Source organism: Sapajus apella, unplaced genomic scaffold (genome assembly GCF_009761245.1).
Source record: "Sapajus apella isolate SASKATOON/1434 unplaced genomic scaffold, GSC_monkey_1.0 scaffold147, whole genome shotgun sequence".
In the NCBI taxonomy this organism is placed as follows: domain Eukaryota; kingdom Metazoa; phylum Chordata; class Mammalia; order Primates; family Cebidae; genus Sapajus; species Sapajus apella.
In genome coordinates this window covers 163,691-178,358 of record NW_022437087.1, presented here as the reverse complement: position 1 = coordinate 178,358, position 14,668 = coordinate 163,691, and positions in this window count along the sequence as shown.

The following is a 14,668-nucleotide window of genomic DNA, read 5'->3' as shown; positions in this document are numbered from 1 at the left end:
TTTTCTTTTTTTTTTTTTTTTTTTTTTTTGAGACAGAGTCTTGCCCTGTCACCAGGCTGGAGTGCAGTGGCGCAATCCCGGCTCACTGCAACCTCCACCTCCTGGGCTCAAGTGATTCTCCTGCCTCAGCCTCCTGAGTAGCTGGGACCACAAGCGCGTGCCTCCACACCCGGCTAATTTTTGTATTTTTAGTAGAGACGGGGTTTCACTATGTTGGCCAGGATGGTCTCAATCACTTGACCTCGTGATCTGCCCACCTCGGCCTCCCAAAGTGCTGGGATTACCGGAGTGAGCCACTGCGCCCAGCCTGTTGTTGGTATTTTTAAATGTAATTTAATTCATTTATTTATTTTTGAAATGGAGTCTTGCTCTGTTACCCAGGCTGAAGTGCAATGGTGTGATCTTGACTCCCTGCAGCCTCTGCCTCCTGGGTTCAAGTGATTCTCCTGCCTCAGCCTCCCAAGTAGCTGGGATTACAGAGGCTCACTACCATGCCCAGCTAATTTTTGTATTTTTAGTAGAGATGGGGTTTCACCATGTTGGCCAGGCTAGTCTTGAACTCCTGACCTCAAGTGATCCACCCACCTCAGCTTCCCAAAGTGCTGGGATTACAGGTGTGAGTCACCATGCCCAGCTTATTTATTTATTTATGTAGAGTCAGCCTTGCTCTGTCACCCTGGCTGGTGTGTGCAATGGCATGATACAGGTCAGTGCAGCCTCAAGCTTCTGCACCCAAGCAATCCTCCTGGGGTCTCACTATGTTGCCTAGGCTGGTCTTGAGTTCCTGGTTTCAAGCAATCCATCTGTTTTCATGCTGCTGATAAAGACATACCTGAGGCTGGGCAATTTACAAAAGAAAGAGATTTAAAGGACTTACAGTTCATGTGGCTGGGGAGGCCTCACAATCATGGCGGAAGGTGAAAATCACGTCTCACCTGGTGGCAGACAAGAAAAGAGCTTGTGGCCGGGCGCGGTGGCTCAAGCCTGTAATCCCAGCACTGTGGGAGGCCGAGGCGGGTGGATCACGAGGTCAAGAGATCGAGACCATCCTGGTCAACATGGTGAAACCCCGTCTCTACTAAAAATACAAAAAAATTAGCTGGGCATGGTGGCGCGTGCCTGTAATCCCAGCGACTCAGGAGGCTGGGGCAGGAGAATTGCCTGAACCCGGGAGGCGGAGGTTGCAGTGAGCCGAGATCGCGCCATTGCACTCCAGCCTGGGTAACAAGAGGGAAACTCCGTCTCAAAAAAAAAAAAAAAAAAAAAGAAAAGAGCTTGTGCAGGGAAACTCCCCTTTTTAAAATCATCAGATCTCATGGGTCTTATTCACTATCATAAGAATAGCATGGGAAAGACCTGTCCCTATGATTCAATTACCTCCCACCAGGTCCCTCCCACAATATGTGGGAATTCAAAATGAGATTTGGGTGGGGACACAGCCAAACCATATCACCACCTGTCTCAGCCTCCTGAGTAGGTGGAACTACAGGAACATGCCACCATGCCCAGCTAAGCTTTTAATGTTTTTTTAGAGATGGGGTCCTTGCTTTGTTGCCCAGGCTGGCCTTGAACTGCTAGTTTCAAGTGATCCTTCTGCCTCAGCCTCCTGAGTAGCTGGGATTACAGGCATGAGCCACCATGCCTGGCCCTTCTATGTCATTTTAGCTTCTGTTATTTTGGATTATCTATGATATGCAGCTGCAGCAAATCCTAACAGATAGAGAAACAGGTCTAAAGCCTTGGAGGATGCTGGGGTGTTGGAGATCTGCTTTGTTATCGTGCTACTTGTGCACACTGGAGAGCAGGTGTTAGTCCTGAAAAGCTCAAATGTGTTCCACACAAGTGCTTCAGGGGCTGCCTTGGGGGATGAGTGGCTGACATTATGGTAAACTTTATACGCCCCACCTCACCAAAGGCTTCATCTAGAGTGGTTCTTGCTCTTGCTTCCTTTAGCAAAAGGGTTTCCTTCCTAAAAAGCAACTTGAAAGCCACTGGTTCTTAAAGGAATAGTGATGACCTGACCCCCTGTCATGCTCCGACCCTTCCCTCCCGGCTGTTTTGCCACTTCTTGCCAGTTTGCATAGGAACTGCACAAATTCATTCATACCTGTGTCTTAGCGAACTTAGAGACCAAAAAGAAAGAGGAAGTTAACTCCTAGAAAGACTTGCATCAGTCTAAATTCCTAGGAGAGACTTGGCACCAGACATTGTCCCTGGCAGCAGCCCTGTAGGGGACTTGCTGCTACGGGGACCTCTCTGGGGGCCATCACCTTGGGAAGGGAACCTATGAGACCTGGGGGCGTTGCATTATGTCCCAGGTGACTGTTGTTTCTAAGAAAGTGTCGCTGATCCTGGAAATACTGGCTTCAGGTGCACCTGTGCAGCTGAGGAACTGTCTGGGTTTGTAGGTGAGTCTGAGGGTAGACTGCCAGGCCAGAGAAGGAAGGTGCAGGCAGGATTAGGTATAGATACACCTCAGAGGCTGGTGCAGAAAAAGGGGCTCAGATTTAGTGAACCTTGGAGTCAGGATTACCTGTCTGGTCCACTGTTGGTTGGTATGGAAGGTACAAGCAGAGGCCTGTACTTGAGGAGTCACTGGGGACAAAGACACCCAGGCAAGGGACATGGTTTAGGGGATTTCTGAAGCCTTTACAGGTAAGCAAGGCTGGGCCATCTCACCCAAACTCGTCTGGCTAGAACCCATCTAGCCCATCTAACCCTTGAAGAGAGGGCTTTGTTGTAACCCATCTCTGCCACTTCCTGGTTTGGCCTCAGCTTCCTCTTCTGCAGCATGGGGTATAATAACGCTTGCTTCATGGATGTTGTGAGGGTGGGATGCAAAAACTAATTCTGATGGCGGCTTCGGTGTGGCTTAGCTGGTGGTTCTGGCTCAGTTTCCGTTGGCAGGCAGCCTCCACTTCTCTCTGCATGGGGCTCTCCTTAGAGTTGCTTGGGTGTCTTCATGACATGGCAGCTGGCTTCCACCAGAATGAGTGATCCAAAGGAGAGAACAAAGTGGAAGCCACAATGTCTTTCATGGCCTAGCCCTGAAAGTCAATGCTGCCACTTCTGCAGTCTCCTATTGGTTATATGGGCCGACCCTTTCTAACATGGGAGGCCCTGCTACCAGGAGGAGGTGGGCAGCATTGGTGCCATCTTGGAGGATGCTACCACAATGACCTAATGGAGCTGCTGAACCAAACTTGGGGACAACGTGCTGCCTGACTTCTTGTTAAGTGATGTAAGAATTCCTGCTGTTAAGAAGTTACTTGTAACTGAGAGCATTCTGATATCTCATCCCAAAAGTTCTTTTTCTTGGTTAAGGTAGCCACAGTCAGATTGTGTGACTTGCAACCAAAGCCCCTGACTGATCCTAGAGAGTAAGCCTAACCTGTCAGCCTGGATAAGGGGAGAAGGAAAGGAGGCTCCTGGGCTGGGGCACCCTCTGGGACGCTCACTTGGATCCTCAAAAATGTGACATGGTCTTCTAGGATCCAAAAACAGGCACTGTGAAGGGAGAGAAAACCTGGCTTTTCTATGCACAAATAGTCATGGTTAGCTAAAAAAAAAAAAAAAGGAAAAAGAAAAATGCTTGCAGTAATGATATGACTCTGGTTCTGCCAACTTCTACAGCTGGCTCTGTGGCCGAGTCTCTGCGGAAGGACAAAATCCTTCTCCTTTCTCAGATTCCCTGCTTAACTTTGGTATTGGTCTAGTTCCAGCAGAGATTCCTATCGAACAGGAGAAGTGCTGAGGTTGCCACCGTGGGCCAGGAGGGCACTGAATCTATACAAGTTAGGTCTCCTACCAAAGATAGGTCAGAAAATCAGGATTCACTGAGCCCTGCATTGCCTTCATATGGGCCCTGGCAAGCCTTCACACTGCAGAAGGAAGAGAAGCCTGTGTGAGCTCAGCCCCTTCTGATCTTCTGGGTCAGCTGCAGCTGGGAGCACAGTGGCTGGGTGGTCCACAGACGCTGGCGGCACCATTGCTGCCAAGCCTGGTAATTATGTGCTGGGAAAGAGAGCGCCCTGCCCCCAACTCAGAGTTCTGTAATTTGCCAGTTCCCGAGAGCACACATGCAGGGCGCAGACTGGAGAGTCCCAAGCACAACATGCAGAGGGGCAGGCTACAGGAAATGATCCAGGGTCATCTGTATCCAGTACTGTAATCCTTTGCATCTGTGAGAAGCTGTAGGTGAGACACCTACATTTCTTAGAAACAATAACTATTTAGCAATAATCTCCATCACTATATAAAGGGCTTGGGCAAAGGGGTATAGCGGGAGAGAATGCAGGAGCCTAGGGGTCCTGGCTCTGCCACACATGGGTGGCTTGGACTGCAACCATTTCTCTCTTGTCCAGAGAAGAAGTTGAATCACAAAACGTTACATGTGAAAAGGACAGAGGGATTTGACTCATGGCCTAATATGTAAAGTACAATGCTTCTGGCTACAAGTTACAGAGGACCTAACTAGAAATGGCTTAAACAACAAGGACGTATTACATCATGTGGCAAACAGTTCAAATGCTGGGTGGTTCTAGAGTTGGTTAATTTTCAGCAGTTCTGTGATCACACTTGGGATAGTGATGCAGATTCTCTTCATTTTCCATTTTGTCATCCCAGGTGCCGGCACCACCCCCTCATTGTGGCCAGATAGCTGAAACAGACCAGGTATTGCTTTCTCATCCAGTCATTCCAGAGGCAGAAAAGGTTAGGTATCTCTCTTGTGTCTCTTTTTCAGAAGGAAGGAAACTTTCTCAGAAGCCCTTCTCCACACCTTCCTCCAAGATCACCCCGTACATCTCATGGGCCTTGATTGTGTCACATGCTTGTTATTAACCAAACCCTGACATGGGGAAAGGAGTAACCACAGTTGGTTGAAACTGATCAACCATGACCCCTTGTGCATGGGAAGGGTCCACACAGGACAGGAAGAAAAGTGGGAAGTAGGTGAGACGGGAAGGGATGTTGGCTGGGTAGAAAACAAACTGTGTCTTTTACAGCTTGGCTCCTCCCCTCATAGATGAGGACCTGAGCTTGAGAGAGATCTCCTCAAGTCAAGTCCCACAGGACTTGATGGCAGTCAGGGGGTAAATCTGGTTCTCACTTTTGGACAGGCTGTCAGCACAACCTGTTGCTTATGGCCTAGAGGAACTCCAGCCTGGAACTAAGAATTTGATTCTCTGTGAAAACTTCTCCTTCTAAAATCACCTTAAGGGTCAGGCACAATGGCTCACACCTATAAACCCAGCACTTTGGGAGGCAGAGGCAGGAGGACTACTTGAGCCCAGGAGTTTGAGACCAACCTGGGTAACATGGCAAGACCTCATCGCTATAAAACAAACAAACAAACAAAAAACACAAAAATATAAAATCATGGCCAGTCTGAGATGTAATTTTCAGAGCTGACTCAAGCCTTTGACGTCTGTTTGCCTCCAGCCCCAGTGGAATGCCAATGAGAAGTTCAAGGGCACAGTGGGCAAGTGCTCTCTAGACCGACTGCAGGTTCAAATGCCATCACTGCCTTATCTGCTGTTTGTTGATCTCAGCAAACTATTCTGGCAGCAGCTGGCAGTGATACCATCTGGGAATGAGAGTAGCAACCCCTACCAGGCACCCCCGTCAATGAGATTGTATCAGTCAGCGGCCAGCCAGGAAAATGGAAACCACTGGAGATATTGCAGGCTTTAATGAAGAGGATTGGTTACAAAGCTGTTGAAAGGGCTAGAGGTACAAAAACATGATAAGGGGTGCTGTAGTCTGCATGTCTGTCCCCTCAAACCTCACGTTGAAATTTGATCCCCCGTGTTGGAGGTAGGGCGGAATGGGAGGTGTAAAGTCACAGGGGCAGATCCCTCACGAATGTGTTGGTGCCACCCTCATCCTCAGTGAGTGAGTTCTTGCTTTATTAGAGTGCTCTCGCAACAGCTGGTTAAAAAGAGGCTGGCCCCTCCCCATCTCTCTTACTCCCTCTCTTGCCATGTGATCCGCACACATTGGTTCTTCTTCCCCCTCCACCATGAGGGGAAGCAGCCTACGGACCTTACCAGAACTACATGCTGGTGCCATGCTTCTTGTACAGCTAGCAGCTTCCCTCTCCCCCTCCCCCCTCCCCCCCCTCCTCCTCCTCCCCCCATTCCCCTTCCCCTTCCCTTCCTTCTCTTCTCTCTCTCTTCTCTTTTAAGACAAGGTCTCACTCTGTCACCCAGGCTGGAGTACAGTGGCACAATCTCAGCTCACTGCAAAGTCCACCTCCCAGGTTCAGACGATCCTCCCACTTCAGTGCCCACCGCCAGTAGTTGGGACACCAGGCGCATGCCTCCATACCCGGCTAATTTTTGTATTTTTGTAGAGATGGGGTTTCATCATGTTGCCCAGGCTGGTCTTGAACTTCTGGGCTCAAACAGTCATTCCACTTCAGCTTCCCAAAGTGCTGGGATTACAGGCATGAGCCACCGCACCCGGCCATCTTTTGTTTATAAATTACACAGCTTCAGGTATTCTTTTATGGCAATACAAACAGACTAAGACATGGATATTTCCCAGGGATCAGGAAGCTGCTGTAGTCCAGGCACCCATATATGGCATTGCTGAGCTGCTAGAGAGCCTGCCCCCTCCCTACACAATAATCCAGCCCCTAATCCAGCCCGAGCCACTGACTCTGCCAGAGCCAGAATGGCTGTTCCCTTCCTCCAGTTTTCTCATCTCTTCAGCACTTCACTGGCCAGGCCCAATTAAAAACCAGCCGGCCGAAGGACAAGGATGGAAAGGGATGGATTGAGGTCCCAACAGATCCTATGTGGAACAGAAACATGTAAGACAATGATCAATAACATGGATTTCAGACTCAGAGAGACCTGAGTTTGGGTCTTTTGTGATCTTGGGCAAGTCACTGCCCTGGAGTGAGCCTGAGTTTACTCAACTATAAAATGGAAATGATGACATACCCATTTCAGAGTATTGTTGTAAAGGCTCAAGAAGAAAATGATTACAGAGGCCTTTAGCCGTGTGCAGCGTCTTCGAAGGGGCTACAGAAAGTGCAGCTGCAGTTGTGCTCCTTACCATCTTCATCATCATCGTCACGATCACAATAATCTCAGTACTTCCAGCCAAAGCCTTTGTGGCAAGCTGCTAGGCCCCCTTGCACCAGGGTCCCACTGTACCCTTCTGGGGTAGCCAGGGCTTTCACAGACCTTTTACTAAGACCCCTGTGGACTTTCAGAACATTCTCCAGTTTCCACGGAGCTACATTGGTAGCTATGCTTCTAGTCTCCCAACTGAGAAAATGGGAAATGACAAATGCTCCTATGAATTCAATAACACCTTTGAACGATCACATAATTTACCAAACACACAGGTGTATGCATACATTTGAAAAATAGCTCTCTCTCTTTCTGTGGGAGGCATTGCTTATCTTGTCAGCCAATGATGGGGATGAACGGACCCCTCCCAGGACTCTCCTCTCTGGCCTGGGGCTACCTCCTTCACACTTAGAGCCTGCCGGCTTGCGGCTTGCGTGTGGACTCCCGAGGCGAAGGACAAAGTCCCTGTCACGGCTGACAAGGCCCCGAGTGGTCCGACTGTAGGCCTTGTCCTCCTCTCCCACCTCATTTGTCCACTTAGCCCCTTGTTTTCTGTTCATCAGCCATCCTGGCCCTCTTTCAGTTCCTGAATATACCCTGCTCCTTCCTCTCATTTCATGGCCTTTTTACTTTCTTTTATCTCTGTCTGGAATGTTCTTTCCTGTATTTTTTAATCTCATTACTTCAGACTCATGCCTCTAGTCCAGGTGGGATATGTTTGATTGTAAGAGACTAAAATCCAGACCCAAAATGACTTAAGCAAAAGCAGAAGTAAAAAGCCCAAGCATAGTTCTGACTTCAGGTATGTCTCTATCAGGGCCTAACCACTGAAATCAACATTCATCAACTCTGGATTGGCTCATGTGCCCATCTCTAAGCCAACTGCTATGGCCAGGGATGCGGTACATGCTAAATACCCCACTCAGATAAATTGAGTTGAAGAAAATCAGATACAGTTCTAAGAAGGATGAGTGGGTGCTGGGCATGAAGACAGCGATCCACTCGGGTCTCGCTCAGTTCAGGGAAGTGCTCTTGTGCTCACTCTCCCCTCTCCAAGATTAAGTTGGTCCCTATGGTGATACACACTCAGAGCTTCCGGCATGTCACGGCGCTCATCATCTTGTAATTATACTCTTGTGAAGTTGAATGATGTCTGCTTCCGGCACCAGATTATGAGCTCTGTAAAGTCAGGGTCTGTTTTGTCATCGCTGTATTCTCAGTGATGGAAAAGGCACTCAATAAAGAGTACGCATTTTAAGGGATTCATCTGGGACCCCGGGTGTGACTAGACCCAGCCTCCTGCCTTGACTTTTCCAGCTGCGTTGCCATGAAGGACAGAATCTTCCCCTCCCAAGCTTTCTCTTCAAGCAGGCTTGGGGACATTTACACAGGACACATCTCCCCGGACAAGAGAATGACAATTTTCCCATGGGACCTGGCAGGCCTGCATCCCAGAACTTGGAGTGAATGATGCAGGCAAGCAGAAGGGACTTGAATCAGGACGGGAGCCAGGGAGAAAAGGAGGGTCACTTTGGATTAAGAACTTTAAGAAGAGTGATTCACGATCATTGCGGCTGACATTTAAAAAGCCTCAAATACTTTTGGTAACCAGTGTGCTGCTTTGCATTTTGACTCACATTTATTTACCCTGGGAATGAAGCGGCCCTCAGTTGCTCTGGGGTAGATTGTATTTCATTTTCTGCTTCTGATGTATCAGCGATGTTTGGCTTCTCCATTTCCCATATTTAATTATTGCCAAAGCTTATTTTCAAGGGAGCTCTTACACAATGGAGACATTCGGGTTTTGGTGTCAGGCAGGCCATGGTTGGCAACCTGACTTTGCTATCTGCTGCCTGACCAAGGACAAATTACTTAACCTCTCTGTCTCCATTTCCTCCCCAATAAAGTAAGGATGCTAATGCCAAACTTGCAGGGATTTGGGGAGATTTAGATGGGAGTGATTCTGTGCAGTATAACCTCCAGGTTTAGCCAAAGCTATGGTGGGTTGGTGGAAAGCAGGGGAAGAAGCATGTCTTATGTGACGGAGGAGAACGGGGAAGCCAGCAGGGCCCAGGCAGCTCTTTGTCCTACCCTGGTGTAGGTGTTTGTCTGAGTCCTCAAGAGAAAGTCTCGGGCTCTTTGTCTAGATGTAGACTCTGGAAGACACAGGGCACAAGTGGCACAGCTTTAGGATGTAGGAGACAATGTGGAAGGCTGGGTGTGCTGGGGAGTGGGGGTTATGACAGAGGTGGAGGGTGGCCAGCCAGCCTCATATGCCCAGGACTAAGGGGATTCCCACACACGGGACTTTCAGCATTAAAACTAGGAGAGTCTTGGACAAACCAAGACTCAGTTGGTCCCCTGGACATGTGGTATTTCCCCACTGGGGCCTGAAACCCAGAGGAACTTCCCAGGCCTTCCCAGCACAAGGAGTCAGTGCCTGGGGCCCAGCCATTAACATGGTACAGGCCTCAGGGCAGGGATAGTGTTGAGGTGATCTCATTATCTCCCCTTAGACACCCCCAGATATAAAAGGGTGACACCTTGTGGGAGGCTGGAGGCCTGTGTTAGCAGATAGAGGAAGAGTCAGAAAAATGTGCGTTCTGATGACTCCAGGAATCCCAGGTGAGGCCTGGATGGCTTGGGTTCTGTATGAGAGCCAACATAGTACTTGGCACTTACTGTGATTTGTGTTATTTTATTTTCCAATTGACTATTTCTAGAATACAGTAGCACTGACATATACTTTTTTTACTTCCAATCTGGCCACTTTAGAGAAATCTTTTGTCTTAATAATTTTTGAGTTAATTCCCAAGTATCTTTGGCATAAAGTCATGTCACCTGTGCGAAATGTTATCTCCAGTCCCAATATCTGTGCTCTAGTTTCTAAGTCATGTCTCATTGCACTTCTCAGAACATCTCGACAATTTTAGATAATGGCAGCAATGGTTGTTGCTCCTCATTTTATTTCTAATTCCATTAGTTATGTTCCAGTAAAGTATTTCTTGCTCTTAGGATACTCAAAGGTACACCTGCCAAATCCCAGCCCTGAGGATTGGTGCTTCATTAGTAAGTATCTTGAAGGCTCTCAGCTGGAAATAAATACGCTTCATTTATTAAAGAAGCATCCTTCCATTTTTAAGAGTATTTGAAAAGAATGAGTTTAGTGTTTTATTAAGGACATCAGCTCTGACTCTTAAAAAAAAAAAAAAAAAAAAAAACACAACCCTGTGTCCTTATCTGTAAAATGAGCTGAGAGGTATGGAGTAGCAGCAAAAATAACAGTAACCACTTGGCAGAGCCGTTGAGGGTTAAATGAGCAAAGTGCCTGGCAGGGAGTCCAGCAGCATCAGGCCGGCAGGTGTCAGTGTCATCGCTGTCACGGGTCCCATCCCAGGCTGTCTGACACACTGCTCCCCTCCTCCATGCCAGGAGACCCCAGGCTTCTGCCCTGATCCTCCCCTAAAGAGGCGTGGCCAGCAGGGATCCCAGCTGCCTTTAGCTAAGTGCTCTGTTGGAATTTGGCTGAAAGCCACAGGCTGGGCAGTTGGGAGGCTGGATAGATTGGGATGGAGACCCCCAGGGAAAGGCCAAACACTGGAGGACCTTGGGTGTCCTGGCTGTGCCCATAGCTGTGGGACCTCAGCACATCCCTGGGCCCCTGGGCAGCCTGTTTCTTCAGGAGGTAGTCTCTGAGACCTGGCCCACCACTGGGTGACTCTTGTTATTATAATAGATAACAGCATGGCTTGCTTGAGCAGACCCTGTGAATTTCTCCAGTGCCCCCATATTACTCCCACACACTCCCACACTGCTTCTCTACCTGCTAGTGCACTTTTTAGGGGGAGGGGGATGGGCAGGACTAGCTCAATGTGTGGAGCCCATTGCAAAATGAAGTGTTCGGGGCCCTTTATTCAACAGTGATTAATAATTTCAGGCTGGGTGTCATGGCTCACTTTGGGAGGCTGAGGTGGAATGATTACTTGAGGCCAGGAGTTTGAGACCAGCCTGGACAACATAGTGAGACCTTGTCTATTTTTTTAAAAAAAATTCAGGTTAGTGACATCAGAGCATTAAACCAAGAGTAAGCCCCTTCTGGACACAGGCCCTGTGACTGCTCAGGTTTCACACTCATGAAACCAGTCCTCAGGGTAAGAACAGACACCCGAGAACACTACTTGTTAATTTAGGACAAGAAAATTCCTTGCTGTGGTGGAAACCAACAGTGTAGTCATGGGGTTGTGAAGGTGGAGGCCTGGGAATCCCAGAGGCCTCGGTTTCTTCGTGACAGAAAACCACATCAGGAAAATCAAGCTGTCAGGACTGTGAGAGTGTGGTGGCATCTGGGTCCATGTTGCTGAGTTTATCTTGACCTTCCTGTATTTTGGGTAGGAGAGCCCCTAAGCCCCTAAGTACCTACCTTTCCTAAGCTCAGTGAAGTTGGGTTTCTGACATTTATAAATATAGCATTGTTGAGAATTTTGGACTTTATCCAGTAGGTGTGAGAAGATTTGATCCCTTGCCTGGTGGGAATCGAGAGTGAAGGCAAGAGGAGAGGGGGTGTGGGGTGGGCACTGGGGACAGAGCCCTTTGTTGGAAGGTAAGTCTGAGACTGTGGCAGTTAATAAGGTCATTTTGAGAAAGGGAGTCCATGTTGAGGTGTGAATCCAGTAATCCAGTGCTCCAGGTGAACTACAAAAGCAAGGTCTGGAGGGAGATGGATGCCGGCGCACACCTGAGCTCTGGAGGTCGGGCGAGGGTCCTCCTGGGGTTTTACTCCTCTACTATTCTGGCCCTGGGGGCGCTGCTCCCACCTTATAGTTTTTGCTTTAGGTGGTCACTTGGTCCCTCCCTTATCTAAAAAAGGCTGGAACATTCCAAGAACACTTTACTAAAGGCTTGGGAGTACCAAGGGAAATAAAGATAAGGGGGCCTATGAATCTGAAGATGACCGAGAGGCCTTATATCTGGGGCTGGCTGGACCCCCCTTTTCTAGGGGCAGAGAAGGCATCCAGGGAATTCTCCTTTTTAGTCTCTCAGCTTCTGGTGGCCTCTCTTTCATTTCCCCTCATCCCTTCTGGAGCTGAGGGGGTAAAGGGGACAAAATACCTTTAGATCAAGCAAAATTCCACCTTTAGGAGTTCATCCTACAGAAAAAGTTACATTAAAGGATGTTCACTGTAGCTGTAATATTGTACTAGCTGTGCATGTGCAAGTGTGTGTAATATATTTTATGCAGAAACAGATCTGGAAGCATACAGCCCAAATTGTTAACAATAGTTACCTCTACGGAAGGAAGGGAGTGGGGAAGGAAGAGAGACTTTCCTTTGCCTCTGTACATTTCATATACTTCTGCTTACTTTGGATTTTTCTTTACTATTTTCCCAGTATGTATTCATGTGTATAATTATAAAATGTGTAATTTAAAAATAATGAAAATTTAAAATCATATTATACAAAATTTGGAAAGTTTGAGAAAAGAACATGAAGTCAGATGCCCTAGATTTGCAGGGCTGTTAATCGTCATGATAATTTCATTTCTTCCACCAGTTTTCAGCAGTCTGAGGGCAGGACTGGAGGAAGGTGATGTTAAATTGACCCGGGAGCCAGCAGCTAAGGCACAGGGGCTTGGCTGTTGTTCCAGGCATTCGACATCAGTGAACCCGTGTACTCTCTGAGGTAGACATTAGTCCTAGATTTACAGTGGAGGACAGTGGGTGGGAAAGATGAAGTTAAGATCTAGGTGATGACAGAGCTGGGATTCAGACCTCAGGGCGTGGAGCTCTCCCATTTGTGGCTGCCTCCAGCATGGTTCAACGGGGAAAGACGAGGAAAGGAAGACAAAGAACCGGGTGCAGGTGGCACAGTCTTTGAATGGCTGACCCCTGGCTGGAGACGCAGGTCAAGCCAGGAGGGAGGACTGGCTGCATAGAGGCTCAGCTTTAGTAGAAGAGGTGTGGAAGCAGAGTAGGTTTGGATTTTAGACAGGCAAAGCTGTGAGGAATCCGGCATCTGCATGTCTCTAATGAGCTGGCGAGGAGGGCATGAGGACTAAGGAGTCTCCTGAGAAAGGACTGACCTGTAAGCCACAAATCTGTGGCAGTCCCAGGGGTAGGAGAGAGGCTGGGCCTAGTAGTTTGGTTTATCTCCTTTCCCAGCCCCGCTAACCTCATACCCGTGTCCGTAAGAACGGAGGCAGGCATTCAGCTACAAGTCTGAGCCTTGTGGAAGTCAAGCAGCTCAGGCAGGGTGTAGATGGATTCAGGCAGCTGGTGAAACGGGTTCCACTTTGTGCCACGGAATAATGAGGCTGAACATGGCTGGTGTGGTGGAGGCAGCCTACCTTCACCAGGACTGGGACCGTTCATGAGCTCTCTAGACATCCGGTAGGGATAGGATTCTTTGCAGGGCCTGGGAGTCCTGGGTGATTTAGTGGGTGGCACACGCCAGTGAGGTTTGGGTTACTTCTGTCGGTGTAACTCAAACCTCACTGTCGTGTGCCATCCAGTGTCACAGGGTAGGGAAGTGTTCAGGGACCTCAAGGTGCAGGTTAGAGCCAGGGGAGGAGGGATGGGGTGGAACTGATGTTTGGTGGTGGGAGCTGAGAGGAAGGGCCTGTGAAGTCCTGGAGTGTCCCAGGCTGAGGCTCTAGATATGGGAAAAAGTGGGCGGAGACTCCAGAAGCAGGCGGATGACTCCTGCCTTTCCTGTCTTCTTCTGCATCGTTCATAGCCCCAGGTCTCTAAGCCTAGGGTTCCAAAATTGCGGAGCTGGAAATCAGTTACAGCCTTCTGGGAACAGAGAGGGTAAGTGACCAGCTCAGGACAGCACAAGACAGTCCAGGGGGCCAGCGAGGTGTCGGGCGGGGCACACGGGGCTTTTCAGGTCAGCTGATCCCCCAGCCCCAGTCCCCAACCCCCTCATTTAGTGCAAGGCCCAAGGACTAACAGGGGAGGCGGGACGCCGGAGGTCCTACCTAGGAGTGGAGGGCCAAGAGGACTGGAGCTGCCTGGAGCCGCAGAAGCGGCAAGGTCAGCGCCGGGAGTCGTCAAGGCAGGACTTCTCCGCAGGACGGGGAGGAGAAATCGAGCTTTAAACTTCCATGAACTCTGGTGGTTCAAAGCATTTTCTCCATGAAGCATCCTTAATTTACAGAGCTCTAGATTTTACCTGGAAGAAAGACTTCTTAAAATTGCAAAGGCAGAAAAAAACTCTACAATTTAGGCGGAATAAGGAGTGATGTTTAAAAATCTTTTCCTTTGATTTTCAAGACATCTTCATCGAGCCAGTAGTATTTTTATAAGGCAGAGAGGCATAAATATTAATATTGCTTAATGTGCTTAAACTGGCCAGTTTGGCCAGTCACATGCTCTCGGGTTAGCCGGCTCAGGCTAGGAATATCGAGGCTCCGGGGACCTGGCACCTGAGCCTGTGCAGCAGTCCCAGCGCGACAGTAGGGACTCCAGCCCAGAGTCCGCCTCCGGGTCTTTACAGTAGCCGGGCCCGAGGAGGGAGTGGCGGCCTTTCTGGGTCGCTCCAGGGCCACGCTAGGAAAGGTGTGGACGGTGGGAGAGGAAAGGAAG